Raw genomic sequence first — 6,334 nt, 5'->3', positions numbered from 1 at the left:
AGTGTCCCTTAGGGATTGTTTTGATTCTGGTCATACCAGAATTTAAACTTTGTTACTTGCTAGATCTGATTTTGGTCTTCAGGACTGAATCATTTTCAACACCAAAGAGAAGGAAAATAATAGTGTAATTAGGAAGTGGAAATTCTCACAGACACAGCCACAGAGTACAAGAGATTCATAAAGATCTAGAGTGGCATGAGATAGCAATGTGTCAGAGATGTTAGATATAAAACAATGAAGTCTGCATTACAAAGAAACAGATTGAGACTTTTTGATTGGGTACAGGAAGAACAACAGAAGGTAGCCTCTGTGTTGTCTTTGGGTCACATTTGATAATGCAGAGATCAATTTTCTGTAGGGAGGGGATATTTCACTATGCAAGTATTTCATATGAGTACATGGTAGTCAGTGTAATATTTAAATTGCACAAGCTGGACCTGAAATTGTTCTGCATTCTCTACCTATTAAAAAGGTAATGCAGAAGAAGCACAGAGAATATCATTACCTTCCCCTATTCCCATGCTGTACTCTCTTTTGTAACAGTTTCCACTTAGATCCACAGATAATGAGAATTCTTCATATTCACCTTATCAACAGTCTAAATCCTTGCACTAATGAGGAGCATGGAGCACATTTTACTTCAAGCTGTGGTGTTTGTTTACCTTTGCATGACACATTAGAGCTCAACCTCCAAGAAATACAACAAGGTCACTCCTTTACTGGTATTCTCTGTAGTTGTTTGGCACTGTGATTTGGACACGTGAAGAGACACATCTTTCAGCATCAGCAGATTTAGAGAATACATGATCTGCTTTGAAATATGGGAAAATTGATCCTGCAGGGCTGTTTACTTCATCAACACACCTTTAAGTGCTATCAGGGCACCTGCATGTTGCATAATTGCTATTTCTCTCTCAACCAAACATCAGCAAAATTTGTCGTAGGTAAATCTATAATCATAGGGAGTGCTACAGCCAATTTTCACAGTTCATATTTAAAAAAAGAAAAAAGTTAATTAGCAAGATCTATTCTGGAGCCTTCCTGCTCTCTTCCTTTATTACATGCCCCCTGAACTGGCTGTGGAAACGTAGCTTATTTGAGCACATATGATAACCTGGTACATACACATACTTTCCTTTGTGTTAAGCTTTCACACAAACAAATTCTCAGATTAAGAATTATTCAGAAATACTCAGTCTTCCCCAGTATTTTGTGGAAGCTAGATTTGTCTGCGTGGTTTTGGTACAAAAGAACAAAGCAAAGCAGTCTGAGCAGTAATATACTGCCCTTCATAAATTTTTTACCCAGCTCTTTTTCTTGGTCAGTTAGTGAGGCCTTAAAGTCTCACAGCTGTTTAGAACAAAAATGTCCTCTTCTCCCACTGAAAGCAGCTTTGAGTTGAGTTTGTGACTATGCAGTTAAGCCAGTGACCAGGAAGTTAAGTCATGACCAGTTACCAGCGGCATCAAGCAAGGATTAAAAACCAGGTCAGCCCTCATTAGCTGAGCGTCAGAAGATTGCCGATTACCTGCATTGAAGCAAAGCAGCATTAGGTCAACACACAATACCACCAGACAGAAAGTATTTTCAAAAAGTTACACGTTTAATAAGGACTTACGTTAAAAAAAAAAAAAGTAACAGCTTGGAGACTACTTTATATTCAAGATCACAGATTTCAAAAGAGGAATTAAGCATTACTATTCCCATTTATGGCTAAGCAAATCCATAAAGCACAGACACATGGAAAGGTTTATCTGAAGTCATCTAAACAACTCATGATAGATTTTGAAAAAGCACCAGGTCCTCAGCCTTACAGTTTAACACACAAAGCCTGAGTGACACTATGTCACTTGATTTAGCCACTGATGGTAGGTATTCAGTAAACATTTATCCAGTTTTATTTTCCTGAGCTCTTAAAATAGTTTTTTTACATGATTCATTAGCATTATTTAAATTCTGTGTCCACACCTCCCAAGTTGGACTGTCCTATTAATTATGTTCTACTTCCTTGACCTTAACAAAGATAATCCACTACACGTTATAATCTACAAACAGATCCTTCCCATTTCCACAAGTTATAGCCTTCTTTTCTCCAAGCAGAAGTCAAAGCTAACACAGCAGCTGTCACTCTACTAGGAATGCCTCCTTTGCATGAAAGGCTACATTTTCACAGCATGATTAAGCTCCACAGGCAAGATTTGAGCTTCTTTTGCTCTTTCATCCTGCCCATCACCTCTCACATTTCTTTGCAATTCCATGCCATGTTTTGTACTGTATTGATTACATAATGAAAAGTAGTAGAGCTAATCTAAGAAGATAAATGCAATGAGATTTCAACAAGAAGTTGTTTTTTTCTATACATTCCCCAAAGAACTATGCAAACCTTGAAATTCTTTGTTTCAAAGACTTCTTCCCTCTCACTTTTTGACAACTTCCTTGACCTGACCTTCTCCAACGGTTGTTTTTAAAGCCCACTACGGCAGACTACAACATGCAGTGTTGTGTCTCCAAAAAAGGCCCTGATCTTCATCTGTGGACAAGCTTATGCTGCATTTTCTGTACCTGTAAGACAAAAGCTTTAGGAAAAAACATGTCAGAATATTACTTTGGACCAAGAATATAAGCCTATTTTTGGAAGGATCCAGTAAAACTTTCCTTTCACCACTTCCTTCTATTCCTCATGAAATTATTAAAAAAAACACTAAAACAAACCCCCCAAAAACAACAAAAAAATTTGAAGAGATTAAGAACCAACACAACTCCTCCCATTGCCACGCTCCAGGCTGAATGCTATGACCGAGTTTATCAGTCTCAGAATTTGAGCTCAGTGTCTGGCTTCAGGCGCATCTTCAATTGCACACTGATAAGATACTGCCTAACTACTGAAATAACAAGCCATGGTTTAACTCTGTACATAGTGTAATGCTGGAAAGTATACAGCACTTGCCAGAATGAATGTATGGATGAATAAGGATGCTTAAGGGTATGCAACAGTAAATAGATATTTCTCATGTGACTGATCAGAGTGAAAACTATATTCCAGTTTATTACATAGCCTGCAGACATAAAATTGAATAGTAATTGTTTGAACTAGATTCAGCAATACCTACCACAATCCACTAATGAAAGAGACCTGTGTTGTCTTGCACTTTTGGATTAAGATTGTTGAATATATTGTATTTTTAGAACAGCAATAAGGAGCTTTTACATTGCTCATGAAACATGACACAAAAGTTTAACCAGGTAGAACAACTAGTCTGGCTAGTAAAGAACTGCAACACAAGAAAAGCTGGGGCTAATTCGACTTCTACATGGCACAAGAGAGAAGTCCGCAGTCTAATTCAAGGCTATTTGGAGTCAACAGAGGACTTACACTAGTTTCACTGGATTTACTCAAGTCTATATTGAGGCCAGTTAAGAAAGTTACCAAATTAGTCTCTATGGAGCAGTTTTGTGATGTTCTTGTTTGTTTTTCTTTTTTAAAATCTGGTCCTGCTTTCCACTGAAAGTCTCTTTAAAACAAAAAAAAAAATCTTTCAAGAGCCAAATCAATAACAGTACAGACCTCCACCTCATAAAAAGTCTTGGGAATTACTATAGGAAATCTGTACGACCTTAAGCATCTAGTAAGAATGTATATGAAGATTGATAAACTTCTTCAGGAGTAACTGATGCAGAACAACACCTGATGAAGTCTCTGGCTTCACAATCTGCTATTAACACCAAAGCACAGGAACGTAAGCGTGAGTGCCAACACACATCAGCTTTATTATCTATAGAAAGCAGAACATACATTTATCATGGGCAACACTGACACATCAAAGTGCTGATTATACGCCACTGTAGGGCTACCCAAACTTAATTGCCCCATGGCTGTTCAACATGAATATTACAAAAAAGTTGCAGACAGACCCCTGTTGATTCAAAGGAAAGGACATAGCTTGTTACATCAAAGTTGAGGCTGCTGGACCAGAGGGAAGACAGCAAGCAGTACCAGGAAAACAAAGAAACAAACAACCTCAGCAGTTTTAATTGCTTCCCTGCCTATTCTGTGCAGGCCTTGTTCTTACTAGCAAATAATGCCTTAAAGAAAGCTGGGAGCAAAGCAAATGCACAGTACAGGGAAGGCACTAGAGTGTTACTGTGGAGTAGCAGTAGTTACACCCAAACCATATTGAAGAAGAAAAAGCAGGAGCAGGCTAAAAAGATCTGAGCTATTCTATCATGCTGAGAGGTTGCTCAGTTTTCCTTTAACAGTTACTGCTCAGATCACTCATGAAGAGTAATTACACTTCATAAATAAATAAAGGAAAATCCCGAACAACACATGACATTCATACATTTATCACTTCCCAACCACCAAAAACACAGTACGTACACAGAAACCAGGAAAAAAAGGCATCATTATCCAAGAACAGATCTCCAAAACAACGATCAACCAAAAAAAAAAAAAAAACCAAACCAAAAAAAAACTAAAAAAAGCCAGGTAGTGTGGAAAGTCAACTCTTTTGTGGCTATAGCACTTTAGAAATTATACAGGTCTCCATTAACCATATAGCAGATGAGCAAAGAACAGTACTATAGTCTTCACGTTACTTATTTCCTAAGCTTCATTATTTGACACAAGACCACAATCATAAAAAAAAGGCTCAGTACAGAAACATCCCTCCCTTCCCACACACTGTAACATACCGTAATTCACTCCTGCTTGGAGTCTTAGCCATGAATCTCACAACTGCTGTTTCTCCTCTTAAAGGACAGGAATCATATGTTGTGTAATTGAAGCTCTCAACACAATGAGAGCAGAAAGCTTCCCAGAACTACAGATAGCTAACAAAATTGGAAAAATAACACCATAATACTGAATAACCCACTACCCCCACTTTATTTTCACTCTCAACAGGCTCAGGTGTATCAGTCAACAGCTGGGTTTATCCACAGCCATCAGTAAATAAGGGTTGACTAGGCCAAAGAGAAAACAAACAACCATTACTAACCCAAGAGAACGACAGTCAAAGCTCTTCCTCTAAAACACACAACAGCAGCTCAAAAACAGAGAGAAACCAACTGCAGGACATGTTTACTCCACTACCACCATGATGACTGAACCACAGGAAGACATGAGGCTGTTGGGCTGGGCAGGCATCTCCAGTGCTCAGGGCAAGCTCAGCCCTGGAAACCCCCATTTTGAACCACAGCTGAGGCAGGGAAGCACTAATTTCCACCTGCACCCAGAAGCACCTGTGCCAAGAGCCCACCAGAGCCCCAGGCCTCTCCAGGTGCTTTATTTACATCCTCTTAGCTTTCATTTAAGGAGGCTGACAGAAATGTTTTTCTCACAACAAAAAAGAAGTAAGGGAGTACAATAAAATGTGATGTGGAGAGGCATATTTTTTCTTTCCCTCTACCAATGCCAGTGGCTTCATTGCAGTCACTCTTCACTTAACATGACAGCACTGGTGTTCTTGTTGAAAGTATTAAGAAATATTTTGTCTTAAAACTGAAACTGGTGCGTAGCTCAAAGCTGCTCGCTATTGGCTTCAGAGCCCTACAAGGTGGCTTGCAAACTATATATTTTTGTCATAAATGGAAAGAACATAAAAATGGCCATTTTTCAAATAGTTTTTCATTATTGTGCTTTAATAGTTCAGTCCAGATTCTGGACTGAGCTATAATTTAGATTCTGCTCAAATTCTGGCATCTGTAAATGTACCAGATCTGACATTTACAGGGAATGCCTAACATTTGAGTGAGCCAATTATTTTTGGAAGAAGCATTGCTAGGAATTAATATGCATGGATGTTTTCTAAAGGAAAAAGTGCATTCGGATCTACCATTTTATTGTCACTTGTACATAGCTTGTAGCAGGGAATGAGCTGTAGAGTAAAATACAAGGAAGGGAGGAGAATAATGGTAATATGATAACAACAGAATATGGAGTGTAACTGGACACTCTCCTTTTCTACACAATATTGCACCTGAGCAGTATTGTATTGTGTAGTATTCTTACACAGTACAACACAATACTGCACCTGAGGCATAGCACCATGCTCAGGTTTTAGCTCTTTACTGTGGTTCCCGAGATGGAACAGAAACTTACACTACTATCTGTAGTATGTTTATTGTGGTTGCAAATAGCCAATGAAATGCTTGAAGAAAATCTTATTACTTTATGTAATCTATGTAAAATATATAAATGACATATTTCTATTTCCAAAAGGCAGTTTAATCATGAGATTAAGGCTCAATTATCCAAAGCTTTGGTATCCAATGCCAAAAATGTTTTTTGTACAAGACTGACACCAATGAAGTCCTTGATAGGATTACCACAGTA

The 6,334-nt window shown here is 38.2% G+C and overlaps 1 long non-coding RNA gene across 2 annotated transcripts; it reads right to left on the bottom strand.

Moving 5' to 3' along the window:
• Positions 1-209: 209 nt before the first annotated feature.
• LOC148050193 (uncharacterized) lies at positions 210-5,143 on the bottom strand. 2 transcript variants are annotated; one of them, XR_015701510.1, is made up of 4 exons: positions 4,998-5,143; positions 4,693-4,830; positions 2,384-2,576; positions 210-1,528 (listed from the first exon to the last, which is right to left on the bottom strand). It is a non-coding gene; the product is annotated as an uncharacterized LOC148050193 (long non-coding RNA). The 2 variants fall into 2 exon arrangements; XR_015701511.1 differs by lacking the exon at positions 4,693-4,830.
• Between the last annotated feature and the right edge of the window lie 1,191 nt (positions 5,144-6,334).

This window comes from Nipponia nippon, unplaced genomic scaffold (genome assembly GCF_047370975.1).
Source record: "Nipponia nippon isolate SJK-2023a ecotype South Korea unplaced genomic scaffold, ASM4737097v1 scaffold_9, whole genome shotgun sequence".
NCBI classification, from domain to species: Eukaryota; Metazoa; Chordata; class Aves; order Pelecaniformes; family Threskiornithidae; genus Nipponia; species Nipponia nippon.
The sequence above is the reverse complement of the archived record's forward strand: the minus strand, read 5'-3'. Positions and strand labels throughout refer to the sequence as shown.